Below are 24,644 nucleotides of genomic sequence, written 5' to 3'. Positions count from 1 at the left end.
TTAGCCCTTTTATTGGCCTTGAGCTGCATACTCCAGTCACACAGACTGTCCCAAAGTTAGGAGCTGAACTATCCCAATCCTTCTGTAGCACGAGTGTCACAGAATCATCCTTGTGTTTATTTATATAACTACAATGATTATTATTTCATTGTCATAAAATAAGGATAGAGATATGAGCTGAGCCCATTCCTGCAGCACCTTAAAACTAATACAACATTTTCTAAGTTTCTGATTTCCTAACAAATCCAGAGCAACAAGATATTTCAGTGCCACACATGCTTCAGCTGTTGCTATTAGTATTGCTCATAGCGTTAATTTCTTCCATTTTATTTCCATTTCTTCCATTTCTTTCTATTTAATTTTTCCATGTTTGTCAGCCACAAACCTGCAGCATGTGTTTCTAGATGATGGCCACAGCAGCTGCTGCCAACATCGTCCTGTTGACTTCTGATTTCCAAGTTGTATATTCAGATTATGTGTAAGGCCTTCTTCACTTTGCAAAGAATATACATATATAAGTAATCATTGTCCAAATCCAGTGACAAACTCAAGGCTAAAAGACCAATTAGACCCATGTGAGTGGGATTTGATTGATTACTATCTTTAATACACTGAAATGAAAGCTATGGTGTGACAATAAATGTTTAAAAAGCTGAAGCTGGAGATCCTATAATTAGTAGAAAACTAGCCTGTACTTTTTATGTTGCTATTAAATAGAATTAAGCATCATACTACTGTAGCCTAAAGCCTAAAAAACTCTCAGACTGTTAAATACATGTTTTATAAAAAGTTTTGCAGAAAGTTGCATTTGGTATCAGATTACCAATGAAACATATGTCCAAGAGCATGTGTTGCTTCCAGTACAGGGTGACACAAACACCACCACTGGACACGTCTGCACCACTTTGGCTGGTTAAAGATGAGGGGGATGGGGATAATGCAGCTGGTCTGAGTGGTTTTCAGTATCTTCTTCTCCATAAAGATGAGTGAGTTTCCCAAAAGATATGCTGTATTTTGCCTTTTTTTTTAGAGTAAATCCTATGAAATCTAGTTGTCATCCTCTGGAAGATAATGGAGCAGGGGGAGAAGAAAAAACCCTGTCTTTTACTGGCAGTAACAGGGCATTTGAACAAAGAGCACAGCTTTAAATTCCCACTCTTAGCAAGTTTGTTTTGTTTTTTTTTTCATTATCTATTAAGAGTACTACTGGTTCATCTCTTGCTTCAACCTTTTGCTCCCCCAGTGTTAGGAAGGTCAGGGACAGCTTCTGCAAAGCTGTCATGATCCCTTTTCAAGCTTTTTGGAACCTGCATGCTTTCTGGCACACACACCTCACACCTGTTCACCTGTAAAACATCATTCATCCATGTGGTATCAGCAGTAACTCATTCCTCTTTATAGCTGCTGTCTCTTAAGGCAGTTCATTCACACAGTGTGGGGGAATGGCTTTAAACTGACACGGGGTAGGTTTAGATTGGATATGAGGAAGAAAATCGTTAATGTGGGTGTGGTGAGACCCTGAACAGCATGCCCAGAGAAATTGTGGATGCCCCATCCCTGGAAGCATTCAAGTCCAGGCTGGATGGGGCTTTGACCAGCCTGATCTAGTTGAAGAGGTCCCCATTTATTGCAGGAGGTTTGGACTAGATGATGGTTAAAGGCCCCTTCCAACCCAAACTATTCTATTCTAGTATTTGAAAGAAAAATCAACTATCACATAATGAAGGCTAGGCAAACAGGACCTGATTAAGATCTCCATCAGAAAGACATTTCAGGATAATAGGTGAATCCTAAATCTACTTTAAATCTTCTGCATTATATGGTAGTGTCCCCTGACTGGACATTTGAGACTCAATTAACGCTATGCTGCTATTTCCACCGAAGCCATTTTTCAGTAAGACTGTAGGTGGCAGTAGCTATACAGTCAGATATTTGCCTGGCTCCCTCTTGCAAACTCTTCTGACTGCTAAAAAAAATATTTTTCTTCCTTTTTTGTGAAACAGGTCATAGGAGGACAGTAAGAATCAAAATCAAAACCAAAACAAACAAACAAACAAACAAACAACAAACAAACAAACAAAAAAAAAAAACACCAAAAAAAAAAACAACAACAACAAAAAAAAAAACCAAACCACAAAAAACCCCAAAAAAAAAACATTCCCACATTTTGCCTCTGGTTGTCAAAATTCTAGGATGCAAGGATGCAAAATGTGCTCATCTTCCCCCTCCCAGATGAAATCAGGTTCCTGTCCTAAGCCAGCACGTTGGAGGGAAGTAAGGGAGATGGGCTATAATCTTTTCAGGACATAACTTATGGTTGTATTTTTGATAGTTATACAAAAATAGAGTTATTTTGATGTTCAAAAGCAATACTGTACAGTTTTCCTTTAAACCATCTGACTTGGTAATTTTTTTTAATATTTGCCATGTAGCAAGGGCTAAAACAAGCATTTTTTTACCCAAGAAATCACTTAAAACCTTTAAAGTCACTTTTATGGATTGTGATTCCACATTCAGAATAAAAACAGTGAGAAGCCCAGATTAGTGGTAAGGACATTAGAAATAGGAGGTTGATTCTCTGCTGAGTTAGCCTGGTTGCCATATGGCTGGAGCTAGTAAGACCCAACTAAACTTGTATGAAATCCTTTATATTTCACTTAATGAATTTAATACAGTTAAGGCACACTTTTTTACATGAAGTTCTACAAAAGAACATTGTGGTTGTGATATCAGGGACAGCCACAAAGATGTCAGCATTCGGGTAGTCTGCATGTCCTTATTTCATGTACCAACACTTGCACTTTATCCAAATACATGGTAACTACCTTTACCTATATAAGACAATTGTTTTCATTGCTCCCACTCCAAGCCACTGTTCACTGAATGATGATGTTCACAATCATGCATTGGTCTATTTTCCTTGCTCTACCTCTATCTATTCCCATACCCTTTTCAGTGAAATGTATTAGAATTTGGGCTGGAGGCACTATTGATTTGTCCATAGCTCTCTCTCTCTTTTTTTTTTTTTTTCTGATTTATGTTCCTCAACTCTACAATAAATAAAAAACCCTCCAATACTAACATAATTAGATAACCTTGAAATCACCTTTTGAGTTGGTTCTCCTCTGCCAAACAACTTATGAGGTCAAGGCACAGAAAGGTTGAAAGCTGCAGCCCAGCTACATGAACCTCTAATCCTACACCAGTGAACTGGTTCCCTTTCTTCCATACATATACACTATGCTCTTGCCTAAATATTTGAAGATGCTTTTAAAGTGTTAGGCTTGGTGTTAGTGTCTGTTATGAGGACACCACTGATTTATTAAGAATTGGAACTAATCTTGAGGGCAGTGTTTTAGAGACATTTTGCTGTTAAAACTAGTTTTATATTAAAACACATGAAAAAAGCAATGCAGCACATAAAAAATAACCTACTCTTGCAGGTGCATCCATACTGGCAGAAATTAAATGGTTTGCATCAAATTGTAATGAACCCTGTAGAAATTGCAGAAATTATACAACGAATTACATGCAAGTCAAATCAGTGAATTACAGTTCTCATAAGCCTATGGCATTTCATGTTCTGTAAAAAGTAACTAAAGTTATGGAGTAATTTTAGGTCTTTTAATATTATACCATTTGAATAAAAAATATACTGATTTTTTACATATCAGTGAAAATAAGTCAATTTAAGTTCTAAGAATTTTGTAGGAATAACTCTTTTGCCTTCACCTTCTTAAAGTAAGGCTTTAGGAATATAAGCTTTACAAAGAAACACGATGGTATGACTGTGATCCACTGCCCAATTTGTGGTTGGTGGATCATATCCTATAGTGTCCTGACCCCACACCAATTGAAGGATCAAAATCTGTCAGCTCCTGGCATGCTTGTTTCTGTGGGAAGGCACAACTTGGGCACATCCTCTGTTGAAGCAACTGGAGGACAAAGATCCTTATGCAGTGTAGGGCATGCACTTGTCACAACACTCTGTTTTCACATGACCACTCCCCAACACCTTTCAAACTTTCCTTCTGATGTCATTTTCTCAGCTGGATATGGAAGCTAGCTCTGCAAGTCTGATTAGCACTATATATAGTACCAGGCACATTTCAGAAAATCACGTATGGAAGTTCTGCTTTCTGGTTTTCTACATCAGAGTCTAAATTTGATGCCATAACCTCCCTGTGTCACTGTGACCCATTTTACCACAAGAATCAGTTCCCCTCTGGCATTTTTCAAAAGCCTGTCCATATAGCAGGAAACAGAACCCCTGCCTTTGATCCTACAGACAACTCCTGATAGTCTTTTCCAGACTCTCAGAGTCTGCCCTGACAAGCAGACTGCTCGACCATCTCAGTCTGCTTCACACTGCTGCTGCTATCACTGAATATCCTCCAGGCTCACTTAGTTCAACTGCTCTGCTCATTTTCTGTGAGGAGGATTTCCTTGGACATGAGCTGGCTGTGCTTGTAATCCATTCTTCACTTCTGGTGAATCCTGTTGAGACACAGCCTAAAACTCCTCACAGGGTACAGATGTTGTCTTCTAGGAGCCAAGCTCACAATTTAGTGTTTGCTCTACAGTGTGCAGCCCTAAATCCCTCAGGAGCTTAAACACATTCTTTCCCACAGAATCACAAAGTACATGAGTTCTCCAGAAACAGAATGGCTCTGAAAAAGATTTATCATCACAGCACACTTTTTCTCTGAAAAGAAGAAGAAATGTATTGCTCTCCAGGAAAAAAAAAAAAAAAAAAAAAAAAAAAAAAAAAAAAAAAAAAAAGAAAGGAAGAGGGGGTAAAAAAAGGTGTACAGCCCATAAACCAAAGAACCTTTATCCAGACTCAACCTATTGCTAAGCTTGTCTCACATTCCACACAGAATGAAGAAAAAAACCCAGATATTTTATGTTATTACTGTCCTCCTATACCACACACTGCTAGAGAACACTACATTTTCAAGTCCTGTTAGAGCTTTTCAAGCTTTCTGTCATATGACTGAAGTAGCCTCCTACCAGGTGATGAGGTAGATTTTCACTAGATGGTTTGAGTGCCAGTATGCCTTTACTGATATCCCCAAACATACTGTTTTCTCTCTGTGCTAATCCACTCACTGTTTAGAAAGCTATTATTTTAATAGCAATTTCCTTAGCTTGATGACCTTCTGCTGGTACTATGATCCTTTGGCATCTAGCTGTTCCATGGAAAACCTTCATGCAGTGACAGGCACAGTACTGCACCCAGGTGTCTGTTTAACACCATGGATTAGGTGGAAATCCAGTGGGGATTTTTTTGTTTGCTCTGTGTCAAGTTTGTCTCCTTTCTTGTGTGGCCAAGAGAGGCCACATTTATCAATGTCTGCATTGATAAATACTGACTCCACTTACTCAGAATTTCCCTCTCTGTTTTTCCCACTGGTCTCTGTTAAACAAGTTTAGATGTAGGAAGTCTGACATGCTGCCTAGGTTTTTTCAGATCTACTTCAGCAAGTCTGGAGATTCCGGAGCTGCTGTTCACAGCTCAGAAATACTTACCTAACAAATTAATGCCTGATGTGAATATTACCAAGTTTGGAAATTTTGGAGATTATTCAGATTGCCAAATGCCTTTTGAGGTTGATTTTAAAAGCATAGTATGTCTATTTCTTCTACAGATTTCAGGGCAGGACTACATTTTGGGTGGTCTCCATTAATGAGATGTTACTTTTATGTATTTTATTTCCATTGTGTCAATTCTCTAATCCATCTTTCAAGCCTTTCTATGCAAATCAAAGTAAAAAATATTAGAGCTCAAAATCAATGTGAGCTTTCATTTCTAAAAATGGCCAGTGATAATCTGGCAAAATATTCTGTTGATGACACACTTTTTGCAGAAAGTCTACTTTAGGCCCTTATAGCAGTCCTGGCAAAGAAGCACATGCAGGAGTTAAAAGGAGTCAAAACTGATTTTTAATTTTTTTTTTTCATGTTGATATGGCTTTGATATACACATGGAAAAAGAGGCACTTTGCATAGCTATTAGAAGAACTTAACAACAAGCATAATAAAATGCAATAGCTGTTTTTTCTGTTAAGGGGTCAGGTGATGAAACAGAAACACTTGTGGTTCATTTTGGCCCCTGGTTAAAGAACTGTAACAGGTTTGGGCATGCACTGCATGTGATCAGGCTTCTCTACTGGAATCTCTGACCTGTTCAGTTAAAGACATGAATCACAGTCTGAGAAACACTGCAGGAATCCTCGGAAAACCAGGAGGCTCCTGGCAGTTTGAGATGACAGTGTCCTCATTTGCAGTGCTGCTTGACTATTTCATGTTTTTACAGTATTTTATGACAAGTAAGGAAATGTATGTATGCCTTATATTGTGGGGAGAGATCACCAATGATCTCTCAACATATTTCAACAGAAATATTTCTGTTCTAAAAAGGGTGAGGAGGAGGAGAATTCTTCAATTTCAGTAACAGCAGAGACCTAATAAATGCCTGAGATGCAATAGTGCCTGACAGTTTCAGGTCATACTGGATGGAAGTTAGTGGGGGCGGAATTTTATACAGATATTTGTGATAAAAGGTGTCAAGAGTTTATAGCTCTGTAGTCCAGTTTTCAGATTTACCTTCCTGCTCAACAGTTTTGTTTCAGCTTGTTCTTAGTGTTTTGTTTCAGCTTGCTGTTCTTAAGCAGAGCATGCTCTAGAGAGGAAATCAATAGCTCCATTTTCAGAGAGATTGTTTTTTTCAGTTAGAGATGCTGTTTATGTGATTTTGTCACACAAAACATTGATAAAGTTTGAAAGATGAGTCATACATACTTTGATTAAAATTGGCCCTGCCTCTTCCACTTTCAAGTTTAGGTAAGACTTGTTTCAAGGTCTTAAAGCTGCTCTTAAAGGCACAGCTTTGTGAAACTATTGGCAGATCAGAAGACTGACCTGTGACTCACTATGGGTGTTTCATGCAACCAGAAAAATCACACTATTTAATGTGAGTGGAGAATCAAAATAATTTTTTGCTATCCAAGTGGGCAAAATCAGGATTTGGACATTTGTTTGCAAAATGGAAATAACTTAAGGGCTTCATGCAATGCTAAAAAAGGAACTGGTCACTGGCTATTACCTTTATTTTAGCTCTTCCCTCTCCCTCCAGCCTTTAACATAAGTGGCAACATTGCTCTTCCCTCGAAGATAACCTGGACAATCCAATTCTGAGACTTTTGCTCTAACCACAAGTTTGTCTTCATATTATGAATGGGGCTGATTATTCTTCTGACACCACTAAACCATAATTGGGAACATTGTATTAAGAGATTATTTTCCATTTATAGTTTTAGAAAAACTTCTTTCCTCTGTGTGAAAGTTGCTACTCCAGGGCACCTATACCAATTGAATTGTTAGGATAGGGCTGCTTTAGAGAAGAACTGCATATTAAAAAGACTACTTTTTATAGGGCCTTCATTAATTTCCTGGCAAAAGCTGGAAGGATTATAACAAACAAGCAGGTAACTGCTGGAAGAGACAGCATCATATCCTTAATCCTGACCAAGGGAGCTGTAAAGTCTCCTCTTCTGTGCTAGAGTTCCTTGTCACCTCACATAATCCAAACTTTTTACAGGTAGTCAGTGTTGCTCATTTTCTAGGTGTTTTACTTAAGACACTGAAGTCTGATCACAGAAGTACAAAAATCACTCACATCTGCAAATTAAGTCAACAGGGGTAATTGTTTTGAAAACAGCAAGTACTATACCAGTGTGTCCAACCTTTCTAGTCAGGCAGGTCCTGTAGTATCATACAATGACAAATGACTTTCTTCTAATGGCACAACCACCTCCTCCAAGTAGTCTCATGGGATGGGACAAGACACAGTGAGTCTCAGAGCCAAGGGAACTGTCTGAGTATGGCACTCAGCAATCAAGATTGGGTGGACATATTAATCTATGTAGTGACAAAACCTCTGAGGAAAATTAGTCTCTGTTTCAAACTCATCCTACCATTCATCTTTTTAATCTTCATATTTTTGGGCTTTTGTTCCCTATCTTTAGAACAAGAACAGCATTTTTGTTTCAAGAACATCATTCTAACCTGTCTACAGCACTGTCAGAATTCCAGCAGACCCAGTTGGACCTACCCAGAAGCACTCATAAAGTCACCATGACACACATCTTACTTTCTTTCAGAGCAACACAAAGCTAAATGCTGCCTCAAGAAAATACTAGAGTTTTGCAGATGCCTTGCTCCTTGCAGCCAGGTGAGCCCACTGTCAGAACACTTTCCAAGTCTGTAGAGAAGGCAGGGATCCTCCCTCAACCGCCAGCCCTACACCCAGGTAGGTCAACAAGAGTTTGCTGTTGATCTGAACACAGCAGCACAGTTCTCACTATGCTATCAAAGGGAGTGTCTTGGGTGCAGCCAGTTGTTGGCAGCACAATGCTTAAAGCTGGGAAGAGCTGTTGTAAATACACCCAAGGGCTTAAACCGTAGTCTCATATTCTTATTTGGACGTCTAGGTAAACAGCAACATTTGAAGACTTTGCAATTCCATTTCCCTGCCCTCAGGTGAGAAAAGTCACATGCACTTTCAGGTCAGGTCTCAGCAGAGCAGAGACCCTGAGCCCATACAGGTTCCCATTCTGAATGTTTGAAGCATTGTGTGGGGTTCCTTAGCCTTGAAAGCAAGGCAGGACACGGAAGCATGACAACATTCAAGACAATAGGCTTGGGAACACAGAATCACATGGTCACACCACTCCTAGCTTTGGTGCTGGGATCTTTATTTATAGCTTAATAGTTTCTGTATCATGCTCTTTCACCAGGGAGAGAAAGAATCAAAGACTGCCCCACTTTCAGCCAGGCTTCCGCTTCCAAACACTAAATCACAAAGGGAACTGAGAAAGAAACTAGAATAAGGAGAACACCCTGCTTCCTCCACCTACTTCTTGTGTAGAGTGAAAAGCAGATTGAGGTCCTTCTCCACTCCTGAGACCCTGCTCTATCACAGGGCTCTTTCTGTCATCACACTGCAAACTGTCTGTCTTTTCATTAGCCTTAGGTAGTGCCTGTCTTGTTTCGGGTGTTGCAGCTTTAAGTCTAAAATACTTTGTTAAAAAAAAAACATTTCAAACCCTCACAGTTTTGGAACAAAGGTTAAAAAAGTATGAACTTTTGAGAAATCAAATTTAGCAGACAACCTGCCTTTTTTAGTGCCCTCCAAATAATCCCTTTATAATCTTGTATTTTTTGGAAGGCTTGATCCATTACACTAGTGATTTGTCTCTGTTCACCACTCACTGTTGTTAATCCCCCATCATTACAAAATTATAAAGTCCTCTAAACCCACAGGATTTGCCTAAAGAGAATCACATCAGTTTAAAAAAATACCTTTTGAACAATGACACTTTCAGGTTTTTAAACATAAGGTTTAAAATTAATTGAAACCTGAGGAAAAAAAATAGTATATCCAGATATTTCAGGTCTGGACTTTCAAGAAGAATATCACTAGCTGTGGTAAATGCTTAAAACTTGAAGCAGAAACTTACTTATACCAATGACTGAGCAGAAGATTTAAAGTAATCACTGCATGAGTTCAAACAGTAGTGAATGCCACTTTCAGTTTCCATAATCTTTTCCATTATATATTTAGATGTTGAAATTTCGGTGGCAGAAGAAATCTCTTCCCTATATATTTGTACAGTTCTTAGCTATCTGGAATTTTCCTTGAGCTGTAACACCAATATGAATCAAGTTAGCTAAATTCCACTTTCTATACTGTGTTAATATTGGTCCTACTCAGTACATCTGACCCAAAATTACCTCATAAATGGAACTGAGCATGTATTTAATGAAAGTGACAAACTAAAGTGACAAAGACAACAAATAAGTGCTTTTGTTTGCATTAGCTAGCTGGGTGAAAACATTACTGAGGCTCTAAAGCCACAGTTATACAATAGGAAGAACATACATCCCTTGGGAAAACAACTGGGCCCCTGAACTGGGTTCTGATGGATGTAACCAGAGAGAAGTTAAATATGCAAAATACTATGAAGAGAACTCATATATTAAATCCTGACTATAGCACAGGATATTAATCATAACACAGGGAGGTGGGAAGAGAAGGGAGCGAATGCAGTGGACTGGTAAGAACCTGCGGCCACCACTGAACTCAAATGGCAAAACCCCATCCCTCCAGCTTCAGTGGCTGATCACAGTATTATACAGCTGAGTGACAGAGCAGTGAATCACTCACAGTCTGAATTAGGCCCAGATCCTGGAGAATTGACTGGTAGTTCATTAGGTTTATTGCCAGACAGCACAGCGCTCGGCTGTAGCTCCACTTGCTGGAGCAGTTTGCTTTGGGCCCTGAGCTGCACGAACTCCACACTGCTACAGTGCTACACTAATGGTTCTCTAAACAGTTTCTACAAGCACAGCCATTTCTTTTCTGTCAATAAACACACTTACTGTTGTACAGCATTACACTGCTCAGCCACTAAACCTGGGCTGCTAAGCAGGACCAGCCTAGGTAACACTTTTGGGATGTATGTTCTGCATCTGAGCTGGTCAGCTCACAACCTCTCACAGTGGTCTGGGGAGCTCCACTGAGAGCAGCTACCTTGCAGCAAGTTACCAGAGAACCTACAAACCACCTTTTTTGGTGTAACTGAGAGGTTTGCTTTGAAACTCTCCTTAGTATCTGCCAGTGTAAAAGATAAGAAGGAAGAAGGCCTAGCATTACACAGATAAACTGAGGGGAGGATAAGCTAACCATTCCAAAGATTACATACATCAGATTGCCTTCTCTGCTGGGTTCTTTCCATGCCTTTTGGGAAGTGATACCCAATACTGTATCACAGTTATAAGTAAATGTTGGGCAGTGTTCCCTTTCTTGTTTACTTCTAACTCTCTCCAAAGGTTCCCTTTTCTCTATTAATTACACACATCAGCCATGTCTACAGCTTTGTGGTTCTCTTATATAAAAGTCTACTAAATTAACTCCCCTGCACCTGCTTCCCAACAGCTTTTCACTCCTGAAACCTCCTGCTTCAGCTCTGGTACTCTTAACCAAAACATCAGAAATTTAGTCTTTCAGCAAAGTTACATGCCTGAACCACAGTGGAGGTAACATGAGATCCCATGTCTCATTTGTGGCTCTGGAGGAAGGAAGCAAGAGGTGCATTTGGGATGTGGCCTGTGCAATTACAGGAGACACCACATTGTTTGGAGCCTTGCAGGGTGTTGCTATGCCTATCTAAATCTGATGACATATGTGATGAATTGAGGTCAGTTCATAATCCTACAAAATTGACAGAGATGACAGAAAGTACTTCTCATGAGTGCTGCAGCCTCAGGATTCAGCAGCATCATTGAACTCTACACCCTGCTAGCTGCAGCTGAAACAGTTGGCTTTGCACATGCACTTTGGCTATTTAAAATGTTTTGTAAAATACATTTTCTAATGTCAGCTTCATTAGAGCTTCATATTTATTCTCAGAATAATGACACTATCTTAAAAATACAATTTTTTTTTTTTTAATTTTTTTTTTTTACATATTGTATTCCTGAGTTAGTGGTGAATTCAAGCTATAGGAGATGATGGCAATGCCAACAGCAAATATTGGCTAAACACTGACAACCTCTATGAGACTGGAGTGTATTAAGATGACCACTGGCCACTACATAAAGCAAATCAGTTTTTAAGTTAGAACTTCTGGATTATCTGGATGAGAAAGAAATAATGTATTGACCAGAAAGGGATTTGGATAGCATGGCATAGTAGTTTAATTAAGATGGGGAGTTGAAAGCTTTAAAAGGCAGTGTCTCTCAGTAGCTATCTTAGACTTCCCCTTATCTTTTCCTGCTTTAGCATCAAACCTACTATGTCAAAGGGAATAAAAGAGCCTATTCTGATTCTAACATATACCTCAGAAGCAGAAGAAAAATAATGTAAGAAACTTTCATGGTTTTTTCCAATCTCGGCATATCAATAAAAAATTGCTTATTTAAAAAAATCTCTGCTTATCTTACATGTTCATCTTTCATTAGTTATAGGATTAAAAAGTACTGAGGCCAAAGATTTCTGACCTTGCAAAGGGATCTGTATATCTGTATTCCCAGAGCAAAACTAGCAGAGAAGAAACCACTGAGCCTGTATTATCTGCCTGGTTTCATCAGTGGTTGGAATGGGATTACTTGGCTCTTCAAGTGGGAATCCTGTGCTATAAAGCTGTTCATTTATCTAGAGTGTCCTGTGAAGATAATTTACCAAAGTGTGGGCTTACAGCCCGGCACTACTGTGGGTTTCAGGAGAAATAACATTTCAGTTATGGGATTAAGCTCTAAAAAAGGCAAATTGATGCTTTAAATAGAATTGAGAAGAGTAAAAACTTAGATCTTTGTGGAAGCTGCTTAAGATTTCACAGGAAAGGTGAATGTGAGTACTTGAATATGTGTCCTTTTAAAATAAATCCATCAGGTAAGTCTCCTTAAGTTTTGGAACTTATCCACCTCGTCTGATATCCTGGTACTTGTTCATGCAGGTTTTGCCCTGTGAGCACACCTTGATTAGCTATGACATGGCACCTTTCCTTTCAAATGAATCTTATTTTGAAACTTCTTTGTATTTAAAATCCATGTAGACTTGAAACAATTCTTTCCTCACTTGTCCTATTAATTCCATGTATTTTTTTCCATTAAAAAAAATAATATTGGGTCTTGAATGTCTGGGAATATCCCCGTATAATATGGAAAACATTTTAGTCGGAAATGCTGAGTCATTCTCAACTCCCAGTTTGTACTAGGAAGAGAATGGGGGAGTGGATTTTCAGAATTGCACCACAGAGCAGGAGTGGCAATCCAAAACAAGAAAATCACCCTCTCTTCACATATACATATGTGTAACATGGAGGAAATTTCAATTCTCTTCTCGAGAAAGCAGAGAAAAACCTTTGCATTTCCAAGCTCTCTTTTGCCCTCTCAGCACTCATTTTAAATAGTGTCTCTCTGCTCCAGCCCAGAGATGTGGCACAAAATGTAACATCTGAATCTACTCCCTTTCATTTTGTTGCAGTCAACAGGTGGCTTATGATTTCACTCTATTCCCTCTGAACGTATTTTTGCTCTAGGTGAAAATTCCTTGCTTCAACACAAAAAGGCAACAGTCATAAACCTTGGCTCCTTTATATATTTGGGGTTTTTTAAATCCTTCTTTTAAATGACAGTTTTTCTCAGTCTCGTTCGTGAAGCCCATGTCGTGTGGCCTTAGCATAACAAAATTCCCCAGAGGTGCGCTGCTGACTGTGCAAACACACATGCGGTGGAGCAGTGCTGGATGCTCATTGGGGGCACTCTTAACCTTTAACAAACCAGAGGTTTAAGATTCAGTACAGAGATATTTGAACTTGGTTTACACAGCATTTGTGTCAATTATACGTGGCACTAGCTGACTCGGTTAAATGTGTCCGGGAGACTCGGTTACTGTGCTGCAAACCTGAGTTCAGGTATTAAGAAGCGTATTATTGATGGCTGGCACGGTTTGACACCAGTTACCCGGGAGCCTGCTGTGCCAGAAGCTGTGTAAATCTGCAGGAAAGTGGTGCTGTGCAGCCTGTGCCCCTGTGATGCTTCCAGGCATCGGGCGGGCAGCAATCGGTAATTCCTGCAATGAAGCGCCTGGGAAAGCGAGCCAGGCACTGCGGGAGGGGGGGGGTAAATTAACTCCACGCAGAGTCTCTCCGCTTCCAAACCTTATATTTAGAGGTAAAAAACCCCAAACATTGGCAGCCACGGGTCGGGCCGGTCTCCAGAGAGGTGTCGCGAATGCCGCCGTGGGACAAGGAGGGCGGGCAGGGACAGGATGACTCCTGCGGCGGCGGCTGCCCTGGGATGAAAGGACCCGCGTGTTTGCGCGGCTTCCCCCGGGCGGGAGGGCCTGTCCCCGCTCAGGGATCCCGCGGCCGGCGGCTGGGCTGGCGGCAGGCGCTGCCCGGCTCCTTCCCCGCCGCTCCCGCCCCGCCCCGGCCCTCCGCGCCGCCGGAGCGTCAGCGGGAATTTCCAGCCAGGAAGTGCGGCGGGCCGGGGGCAGGGGCGGAAGCTGCGCAGGCCGGTGCCGGGCGGGTGCCCTCGCCGGTGGGGCGGGCGGAAGGACGGGGAAAGTCCGCGCGGAGCCGGGAGGCGGCACGCCGGGTTACATGGCGCGGCGCTGAGGGACCGCCGGCGGCACAGCGCGACGAGGAGGAGGCGCCGCCAGCTCTGCCCGGTGAGCCCCAGGCGGCCGCTCGCTGCCTTCTTTCTTCCCTGTGCCCCTGTCCTGAGCCTGGCTGCGCTCCCGCTGTCCCTCAGGAGCGGGGCGGGAGCCGGGCTGGGGCAGCGCCCGGAGCTCAGGTTTGCCTTTGCGGGCTGTGCCCGGCTCCAGCCCCGCGCCTGTGACCTCGGCCCGGGCGCGGAGCTCCCGCCGGAGCGCCGGGCGGGATTGCCGCGGGATTCGCCGGCAGGCAGCCAGGGAGCGGGCGGGATGCCGGGACAGCTCTGCTGCTGAGATTACAGGGGTCATCCTGGCGGGGAATGGGGTGTCCGTGACAGCAAAGTGAGCAGCAAAGTGAGAAAAGTCCGCAAGCCCGGCTTCTGCCGCTCGCAGGCACGGGAGGTGCTGCTTGTGCCGCTTTTGGTTTCGAAGGTGACACCCGAACGCGCCGCAGCCCTGGGGCATCGGGCAGCGCGGGTGTCCCCAGGAAAAACGGGCTGGCACTGGCAGCTCCGGGTGTCCTCGCCTTGGTGCAGCCCGAGGGTGCCGCACGCTGTACTAAAAGGTACGAAATAGTGAGGTTTTAAAAAGTAATTTGTTGTAAATGATGAAACCGGAAAGTCCTCGTCGCGACGAGGAGTACTACTACTCTGTTTGCTCAGTAACATTTGGCCTTGAAACCCAAGAATATCGAACTTCTTATCATCACAATTTTTTCTTTTAATCTGCTGGTGCTTTCTGCGTTGATGGTAACTTTGGTAAAGGAGTGCTACTGACTTATTTCACGTGAATGTGAGTCGGAGTTTTGTTTCTGTGTCATGAGCCTTGTGCTCGTGGGCCATTATCATCATGGGTGTACTGCTGCCTATTTTCGTTCTAATAGGTGAATCTGGGTGCCTGTGAGCATTTGGGGAATAAGACTTTGGAGGCAAGGGATCGTCTGCTGCACTTCAATTTCCTGTCTTAAAATCCTCAGAATCTTTGCTTAAGAGTAACATTTTAAAGGAAATACAGATTATTGTTACCATGATTTTTAAAAATGGTTTTGAAGTGCTGATTATATTTGGCATGTTTTGTGCTTCAGAAGTCATATTTTCACTTACTCTGTTCAGAGAGAAAGGTGGATGAATTGTTTGCCTTGTGCTACCAGCAGCACTGTCAAGCTCACAGAACAGGGTTGAAAATAGAGCACTTTGACTTTATTGACATCTGGAATCTCTCTGCTATGTAGTATCAACTTTTGAAATAGTATTTAAGTCAAAGTATTTGTAGTCTTTCATGGAAGAAAGTAGCTTCCCGTTCTAGGAAAGCATTAACCAAGACGTCATTCTAAGATAGCATCCTGTCTGCAATGTTTTGTAATCTTCAGAAATTACTACAGTTTATGAGAAAATGAAAGAGGAAAAAGCAGCCTGTGACGATCCAGAGGCAGATGCTCTGTCCTGTAATTTTCCCTGGCCCAAAAATTTAACTAACAGTTATGCTGAAATACTAGAATGTGCCACAGAGTGTGGAGATTTCAGGGAATCTCAGTGCTGAAATCTGTGAAAGATATGTTAGAGCTTAATTAGAAATACTAAATGAAGGGGAAAAGTTTTTTTTCTTTCCACCCTTTGACCTCTTTATGAGGAAAGAAATGTCAGTCAGTGGTAGAATCATCAAAAAATGTAGTTATTTTCTCATGCAAGAAATGAATACGTTTAAAGTTCAAAACCAGAATAGCTTTATATCACTTTGCATTGTGTTGTGTGTTTTTGAAACACAGTGTTGTAACAGATAAAATTTCTGTCTGTACTTGCTTTGTTCCAGCAACACTTTGGTCACGTTTTTGTAGTATTTATTTCGAAATCAGAAAAGTTTGCTGGATAAAAGTGTTGGGACAGAGAAAAGGAGTATCTTGGAAGAGGGAGAGGGGGGGGAAGCAGACAGTGGTGTTTCCTTTGTGTGCACATTTGAAAATTTCCTGCTTCATTTGTTAAAAAATAGCAGTTCTGGTTGTTTGTGTTACTATGTATTTTACTTTTGAAAATTAATAATAAATGTAAGTTTACTTTAAAAATTTGTTTCTAAAAATTCAATAATAGATTTGATTTAGTTTTTTCCTTGAGGTGGCATTACCTGACTTCGGTAATAGATACCTACAAAAAAATATAATTGACAGAAATTTGCTAATTAATAGATTTTTGAGTTTCCTTTTCATTGCTGCTTTTTCCAAAACCTTCCCATACCACTTCCTCATGACTGCATGCATACTCCAGAAATATGCTCAGTTAGGAATTTGTATTATTGTGCATATTGCTGTCTCTGGAAGGACAGGAACTAAATTTGAAGGCCTGTGGGTCTTTACTATTGAAGGTGCTTGTAATACAAAGTAGATGCTCATTTTTGAAATTGCAAAGATACAGTGAAAGACAATATATCTTTTACTAACTTACAGTTGGCTTTCTGCTGTAGCTAGTGTTGAGAAAATTCACCTGTTGTCTTCAGAGATGCTGGTTAATTCTCCTGTGTTTTCATAGATTGCTTCCAATTGTACTTGCTAAAATACTTTCACATCTCAGTGCTATGTTTGCCAACTCTAAGTTCAAAAGTATCAGTCATAAAGAAAATTGTTACTCGTTTATGTAAGCAACTAATGAAAACTCTACAGTTAGTTAAAGATCTTTCTTTTCAACATGCTGATAGCTTTCCTTTGGTTCTCTGACAAAATGACACAGCTATTGTAAAACAAAGAGAAGATAATGAATGTTTCAGGCAGGTAATGAAAAAAGCAATTCCTGGTTTTGGTCATTTTTAGCTCTGACAGAGGTATTTTAGAAGTGGAAGTTGTAATTTGATGTCCTTTAAATAAGCTGTGATCCTTTTATGAAGTTCTGTGTTGATAAGATCATAATTATGGTTGTCGTTAACTGTGCCCTTAGGTCAGTCAGGCACTAAGTTTGCATCTAACTTTGAGCATAGGAATAATTTGGTGAATCTTCTTCAGTGCTTTCATTTAAACATGTATTTTATTGAAGCACTGTTGACAGTTTCAAAAGTAAGGCCTTAAAAGATGTTTCAAGTTATTGTAGTATCAAGGTAAAAATCCTTTGTTTGGCATTTAGGTGGAGCTGACAGATCATGTGTGGGGAGGAAGCTCCTGCTGCCACTCCAAGCATTATTTCCCCCTTTGACTTCTATGTTCTTTTGAAAGGCAGTGACAAATAGGACAAATAGATACACTTTTTTTTTCCTCTTCATTTCAAATACTAAACTGAAATACTCCCGTGTTTCGTTGTGTCCTTTAAGCAGACAGTTGATGGGTCAAAAGCAGCATAGGTGTGAGTTGTGTGGTTTGGGTTTGTTTGGGGTGTTTTTGCTTGGGTTTGGCTTTATTTTTTTGTTTCTTCTAGAGGTCATGTTTCCATCCGCCTAAACACGACAGATTTTAGCACACAAATAAAGTATAAACAAAGGAAGCAGGTGGGTTTTTTGGTCTTGTTAGTTTAGTCCAAGTGAGTTTTGTTGTGTCATGTGTTACTGTACAACACTGAGACTGCAGGAGTTTTACAGTTTCTTTGGAAAAAGAAAAAAATTAAGCCTTAGTTATCCACTTCAGATCTAGAGTTGAAAACTGGATATAACTGTGATGGTGCTGGACTCAGCTCTGCCTGTTTGGTTCCTCTTCCTGTGTGTTCAAGTGAATGTTTCTGTCATGTTGTAATTTCAGTGGCTGTTCAGAACCAGAAGGACACTGAGAATCCCTCAGGTCACCTCTGTGATGGCAGTGGTAACAGCCCTTGCTGTTTTCTGTTCATGGAGCGAGGCTGTGCCTGCAGTAGGAGCCCACAGCCTGTGTGACTGTACCTGGTGATACAGCAAATCTTGTGTGAAATGAACTTCTGCAGTCTGGGGGTTACATGCTTGTCATGTTTCTTACTTGGCTTCTCAGAAACATTCTTCTTACCCTGCCCCTCTGCTCCCACCAAAAAAAAAAAAAAAAAAAAAAAGGAAAGGAAAGGAAAGGGTTGTAGTCTGATATTAATGATTCATTACACTTCAGGCAGGCTTATAAAATGGGTGTGTGTGGCTTCTTAAGTTAAAATTTTATGTGCATGAACAGCTTTTATATGAACTAAAGCTATTTGTAAAGAACATTCAGTGATTCATTGATTCATTTTAATCTGGAGGAAAAAGCAACAGCATTTTAACATCATATTCAGGTTAGTTCAAGTAACATTAGCACCCCTCATGGCTAAAATACCATGTAGTTACTGTAGCTGTTTTCCTGTGTTGAATCTTAGTGTTTCTACATCTACTTAGCATTATGAATGTACTAGAATATGTTTGCCATATATTTGAATACTGTTTATTCCTTTGGTTTAAGTTATTTTGAATGTGTTTTAACAAAAACATTCTAACTCTATTCCAACAGTATAATGGAAAAACAGTTTATATGTTGATGGCATTTTAGTATTTCCTCTTGACATATTAGTTTACTACTTTGATACTTGGGAAAGGAATAAAACAAAATTCTGTTTGCAAACACAGTTAATAGAATGTCTTTTAGGTAGTCCAGTTACTCTTTGCCAGGGAAATTTTCTTATGCTATGATTTTTTTTTTTCTTCAGATTTAGTGGTTACCTGCTGTAATAAATTTGGTTCCTGATTTCATAAAATAATTATGTTCCAAACAATTCTGGTTTAGAGGATCACACTTGTGAAATCTCAAGTACTTGAGACTGATTTAATTTCCTAAACATTCTGTAGTTTTTATACTGGTGTCAAGTAATGCACCTGATCATACTGAAAATACTTGTCAATTTTAACTTCAGCAATTTTAAAATTTTAAAAATACAAGAACACAACTGCCAGGTCCCACCCAACAGGAAATAATAAGCAAGCTTAATTAGTCACAAGAAGAGGCAATTTGGGTTGTTATATCAGAAAAACAAACAGTGTCATTTAGGGTTATGTAGTGTTATTGCAGCTGCATCTGTGTGTGGATGGTAAAAAAACTGCAGAGGAAATTATAATCTTTGATCAAAATGTCTCTCTGCACTAACTTTTTCACACTTGTATACTGAGAAATTGCACTCAAATTTTTATTAAGAGATTGCACATCTTTGAAGTATCCGAAGGAATGTGAAAAAATTCCTTATGCCTCTTTTGTGGAAATTGAGTGTTGTTTCCTTAAAGCAGCTCCCTGCACCCCCAGGTGCTGAAGAGAAGAAATAATAGTAGACATTTTGACATTTAAAGGTAAATTTCAATCTATTTCATTACTGAGTTAAAATCCCTTCAAAATAACGTAGTTGATGGGGTTTTGTGTCAACATGAGTGAGTTAATCACTTCTTGTATTTTTGAACATGTTTTTCTTTCCTATTTGTCCTGAAGACATCTATGCCAGTACTGTGGTGAAAGTCTGCCTGATGTTCCCTTAATACTTGAGTTCAATTTACTTGATATAGTACAGAATAAGTCTCTTACTTTGAATTAAAAGTTCTGTGCTCTGGAGCTTGTGGCCCTCTGGGCAGAGAACTGGTTCCAAGGGAAAGGAGGGTGTGTTGGAGAGGTGGCCAGAAGCAGGGTGGAAAGGCTGTGCCTTGGAGGGGCTGGGCAGCATCCTGGCTTCGCAGGGGCTGCAGTGGTGAAAGGCTGGAACTGAACAGCTTTGGATCGCTGTCTCTGCTCTGTCACAGCACATCGAGCTCTGGCCTCCAGCCAAAACCATCTCACAGCTCTTGTCCTGCTGCCAGCCCTGGCCCAGCAGCCCGGAGTGTCGATTGCACAATATCTTTCCCCAGCATCTCCGTTTGGGAAATGCAAATCTCGGAAACAATTGTCCCTATACAGATACAGATTGTTTTGCAAAAGGTGGGAGACAGAGGCTCAAGGATGGATAGTTGCCACCTAAAGTTAAGGAAGCAACAGCAGGTAAAACACCTTGTCCTGTCTGCACAGTACAGTGTTGGTTTCTACCTCAGTGCTTCACAGTTGCTCCAGAATTTCTGAAAATTTGGTGCTGTTCCTAAAAATATAGTTCTCTATAATGAGATCATCTGCCACACTTTATAACCTTGATGTAATAAAAATATACTTGATGTAGTAAAAATATATGAAAGAGACACGTCTTTGCTTCATTTTCATCCTTATTTCTATTTTTAGTGAGCAAAATTAACAGGCTAAGAGCATAACCACATTGAATTTAATTACTTTCATTCAGTGTCCCGTTAAGCTTATTTTTAACACGTAAATTCCAATGAAAGCCAAGTTAAAGAGAAAAAGCACTCTGCTAGAAAACTTTCAGAAAGAATTGTTTTCAGTTTATCAAGTCAGTTGGAGTGCAGTAGTTGATTTTCCCACTGTGAGGCTTGCTTTCTGAATCCCAGCTTGAAAGGTGAGAACAGGATGATGTAAAACGTGTCATAAAGTAAATTTCCTCATGGAACCACATCTGTCACACTAATTTCAGTTCTCAAGTGCAGTGAACTGGGTGATAAAGATCATGTTTGTCTGTAGAAAGGTAGTAGGGAGAAGCTCCGTTCCAAGTTTGGAGGGATTGGGTTGGATATTGGTGTCAAAGAGAACAAGGGTTCACCTCATGCTTAAAATTCAGGCTGGAAAGTTGAAGAGAAGGATCTGTACCCTTCAGGGGGACTGAAAACAGTTGGGAAGGGAAATTTATCTTGCTATTTCAAAGGTAAACAGACACAGTGAATGTGGGAGAATAACACGGAAGAGCTCTGAAATCAAATGATTGAGATAAGAGAAATGAGAATTCTTGTTCGCAGATTACAGCATTCCTACGTTAATTATGTTGTTTTCATTTTACATGGCTGCTCTTTTTGAAGCTTTAGAACAAATATTCAGAATACAATAAATCAAGTCATGTTCTTCCAGCTGTGCCACTTGAACCTTGTATCATTTGGTTATTAAGGAGGAGGAGTGGTGCAAAGTACCTGCCGTTTGTTTGCTTGGTTGTTCGGTGCAACACCGTCATCTCCTGTATGTGTGTACGTGGCTCCCTAGGTTTTTTCCTCTTTTTCTCCCTATTTTTAAACCTTTTTCACAATGGCAATTGACCTGCTGTGAGGAGAAAGGAATATGTATTCATATGCACACGCATCACATACTCTCAGAAGGTATAATTGTGTGGGTTTGGGCAAGTTTTGCTGTTGCCCTAAGAGCTAAATGAAATTTCTTCACTGACCTTTGAGTTTTCACACTTATAATTGCCGTGAATTGAAATGTCTAGCTTCCTGTGCCCTATTATCTGAAAAACTTCAGATGTTCTCCATGGTGGACACTGCTGTGGTTGAATGTGGTCTGAAGGTGTTGGAGTATTTTTTATTGTAGATTTTAGTGTGCATTACAGTTTGTGGGAATTGGAGCTTAAGCAGGAAGCAGGCATCTATAATAATAATCCACAAAACACTTTTAATCTGGTTATCTTCAAATGAGGGAGGTGGCAATCTCTGACCCATAATACAGCTCATGTAATGAGAGAATGAACAAAGCCACTCGAGGCAGATGCTAATCTAACCACCTGATGCAAATGGGAAAGGTGCTTAGAAACTGGAGCAGTGAGGGAAGAGGCCAGTGAAAGGTCACACAGTTAGTGCTAGGGTCTATTTTTCTGTATCTTTTTGGGATTTTAATCTTGTTACTGACTATGTGAATTTGCATCAATTTTCATGTAAGAGGATGTGTAGGCATTTGTTGACTTGATAAATTCTAAGGAAACATTCAAATTGTTATTTGAAGGTGGGGTTCCCGGAACATTTTTGTTAACTGTTTGGTTTTGGAGAGGACAAAACATCGTGAAACTGAGAGTGTTTTCAGTCATTTAGAAGGGTTGTTTTAAACAGCTGGGTTAATCTTTAAACAGGTGGTTAATCAGGCCCTGATAAGGCAATTAAGTGTGAGTTTACATACACAGAGGTGTATATTTGCACATCTAAATTATAATCTGTTTACAGTAAACTGCCTTAACATTCAGGCCAGAGAGAATGTCTTTAGCCTCTCCCCCAAGCACTGCAGCTGACCTGAACACAGAAGATCTCAATAGAGGCATCTGCACTGATGATGTGAGAGATTGTGTTTGATACCTGGTTAGACATTCATTAGCACCTGCCCACAGCTGACTGGGTGCTATGTGGGTCTTGCCTTGCTGCTTCCAAGCATCATGTTCATAGAATAATGGAGTAGTTAGGGTTGGAAGGGACCTCAAAGATCATCTAGTGTCAGCCCCCCCACATATGCTGGGTGGAGACACCTTCCACTACCGTAAGTTGTCTAAATTGCTCAAAACCCCATTCAGCCTGTCCTTAAACACGTGCAGGCATTGTGCAGCTACAGCTTCTCTGGGTAACCTGTCCCAGTGCCTTGCCACCCTCACAGTGAATGATTTCTTCCTTATAGCTGATCTAAACCCACCCTCTGTCAGTTTAAATTAATTCCTCCTCATCCTGTCCCTGCATGTCCTTGTGAAAAGTCCCTCTCCAGCTTTCCTGGAGGTCCCTTTCAGGTACTGGAAGGTGCTCTAAGGTTTCCCTGAAGCCTTTTCTTCTCCAGGCTGAAGAGCCCCAGCTCTCCCAGCCTGTCTGCAGGAGAGGTGCTCCAGCCCTCTGAGCATCTTCATGGCCTCCTCTGGGCTTGCTCCAGCAGGTCCACGGGCTCCTTGTGCTGAGGAGCCCAGAGCTGGGTGTAGCACTGCAGGGGGAGCATCTTTAAAGCTGCTGATTTGGTGTCATGGCATTGTTCACTGCATCAGCCAAAAAGCCAGAAAATACTGTCTTCAAAAGCTGAAACTGAAGGACTGATTCAGATAGTCATAGGGTTTTTTTTCTATATGAGTTTTAATTTTTACATCAAAATGTTTTATATGAAAGGTTTTCAGAAGTAATGCCTCTGCCCTGTTTTTCCACTTTGTTGGAAAGTCATGCATTGTAGAAGTGCAGATGTGACCAGGCAATGTGGCAAGTGTGAGCACTCTGCCTTTTATCCCCTGAGTTCTGCTGGAGGGAGAAGGGTGCAGTCTGAGGAGCAAGAACAGGGCAGAGAAAATAGAACCTACTATTACATTTATCCTGTGGCTTGCAGAAGAAGCTTTGTTTGAAAGTTTGGCAAAGTATACATTGAGCAAACAGGCAAGCAGGCAGATGTCATTCATGTCAGCTCCTCCAGAATATTTTATTTTTCTGAACAAGCATGCTTACCGTGTCATCTGAAAACATCAGGATTTTGGAACTCAATTTTGCATATGTGACTCGTGAAACTTGAAGTGTTTAAATATGAGACATCACAAACAAGACTTTTAGGAACTAGGTTTTATTCTGTTCATGCAGAAGGAACCTGGCATTTGCACTCACAGTTACCTAATCAGGATGTACCAAGAGGGTGGGTATTTTCTGTCATTTGTAAAAAAAAAAAGCTGGCTGTTGAGACTGGCTACTTTCAGTCAGAAGTGTTTCACAAAACATGTTACAAGTTATTTCAGTGATTTAAGTAACTTGTCAGTTGGTGATAATGTTATTTATATTTTTTTCTATATTTTTTGAACAGAAGTCAAATAAAAATATCTTAGTAAATTTTGTTGTGTCCTGAAGGTTTTTATCTTGCCTTGTGTGTTGACTTTTTCCATAAAGATGAATAATAACAATGGCAAATAATTGATGAAAATAATGATTTGTGGAATGTGCCTGTAAGATAATGTGATTGACTGGTGTTTTTTTTATCTTGTTGAAATCCTGTTGCATTAGGTGATGAAGTACAGTATTGGTGACATTGGCCGCTTGTTATATCTGTTATTAACTTTTGGCTGAAATCTTGTGACCAGTTATTTGATATTTACACAAATACTACCAAAAAATATTGCCCAGTAAATATTTCTAAAATTGATTTACAGTCAGGTGGGTGCTTTTATTTTCTAGGTGAAAAACCAGTTGTATCCACATAAATGTCTTTTTCATGGAAGTCATCTGTGTATTAAGTGTCTCCTATTTCTCCATTTTATTTTTATTTACATTTTCTGCCTTGTGGGGAGTGGGAGACTGTGTTGTCTTTGGAGATTATTAACAAACAGTTGAGCCTTCATCAAGATGAAATACCCAAATATTCCAATTTTCCTTTTGATAATTACCTCTCTAGCTCCTATAGAAGGTCCATGGTGACTCAGTTTTTCTTTAATGATTTACTGATCTCTTGCACCTCTCTTTGATGGTGCAGAAGGTTTTCACAGTTCTTTTTGCTGGAGAACATGGCTCATGTTCACTGTGGTGGGATATGAGGGCTGGTGACCTGTTTCTGTCCTCTGTTAGTTATTAACCTTATGTAGTGTCTGTTGAATGCAAACATGAGTCTCCTGAAATAGTCCTATTATTTTCAGATATTTTCAGATATTATTTTCAGATACTCCCTTGAAGAGCCTTATTTAGT

The 24,644-nt window shown here is 40.3% G+C and overlaps 1 protein-coding gene across 1 annotated transcript in view; it reads left to right on the top strand.

The window, feature by feature from the left end:
* The first annotated feature begins 14,076 nt into the window (after window positions 1–14,076).
* The window catches only part of NFKB1 (nuclear factor kappa B subunit 1), a 56,239-nt gene continuing 45,671 nt past the window's right edge, over window positions 14,077–24,644 (top strand). Inside the window, exon 1 of the mRNA XM_079307057.1 lies at window positions 14,077–14,239. The gene's annotated coding sequence lies outside the window, so the exon portion shown is untranslated. The remainder of the gene's footprint in view (window positions 14,240–24,644) is intronic.

Source organism: Erithacus rubecula (assembly GCF_903797595.1).
Source record: "Erithacus rubecula genome assembly, chromosome: 5".
NCBI classification, from domain to species: domain Eukaryota; kingdom Metazoa; phylum Chordata; class Aves; order Passeriformes; family Muscicapidae; genus Erithacus; species Erithacus rubecula.
This window is presented reverse-complemented; position numbering and strand designations above follow the sequence as displayed.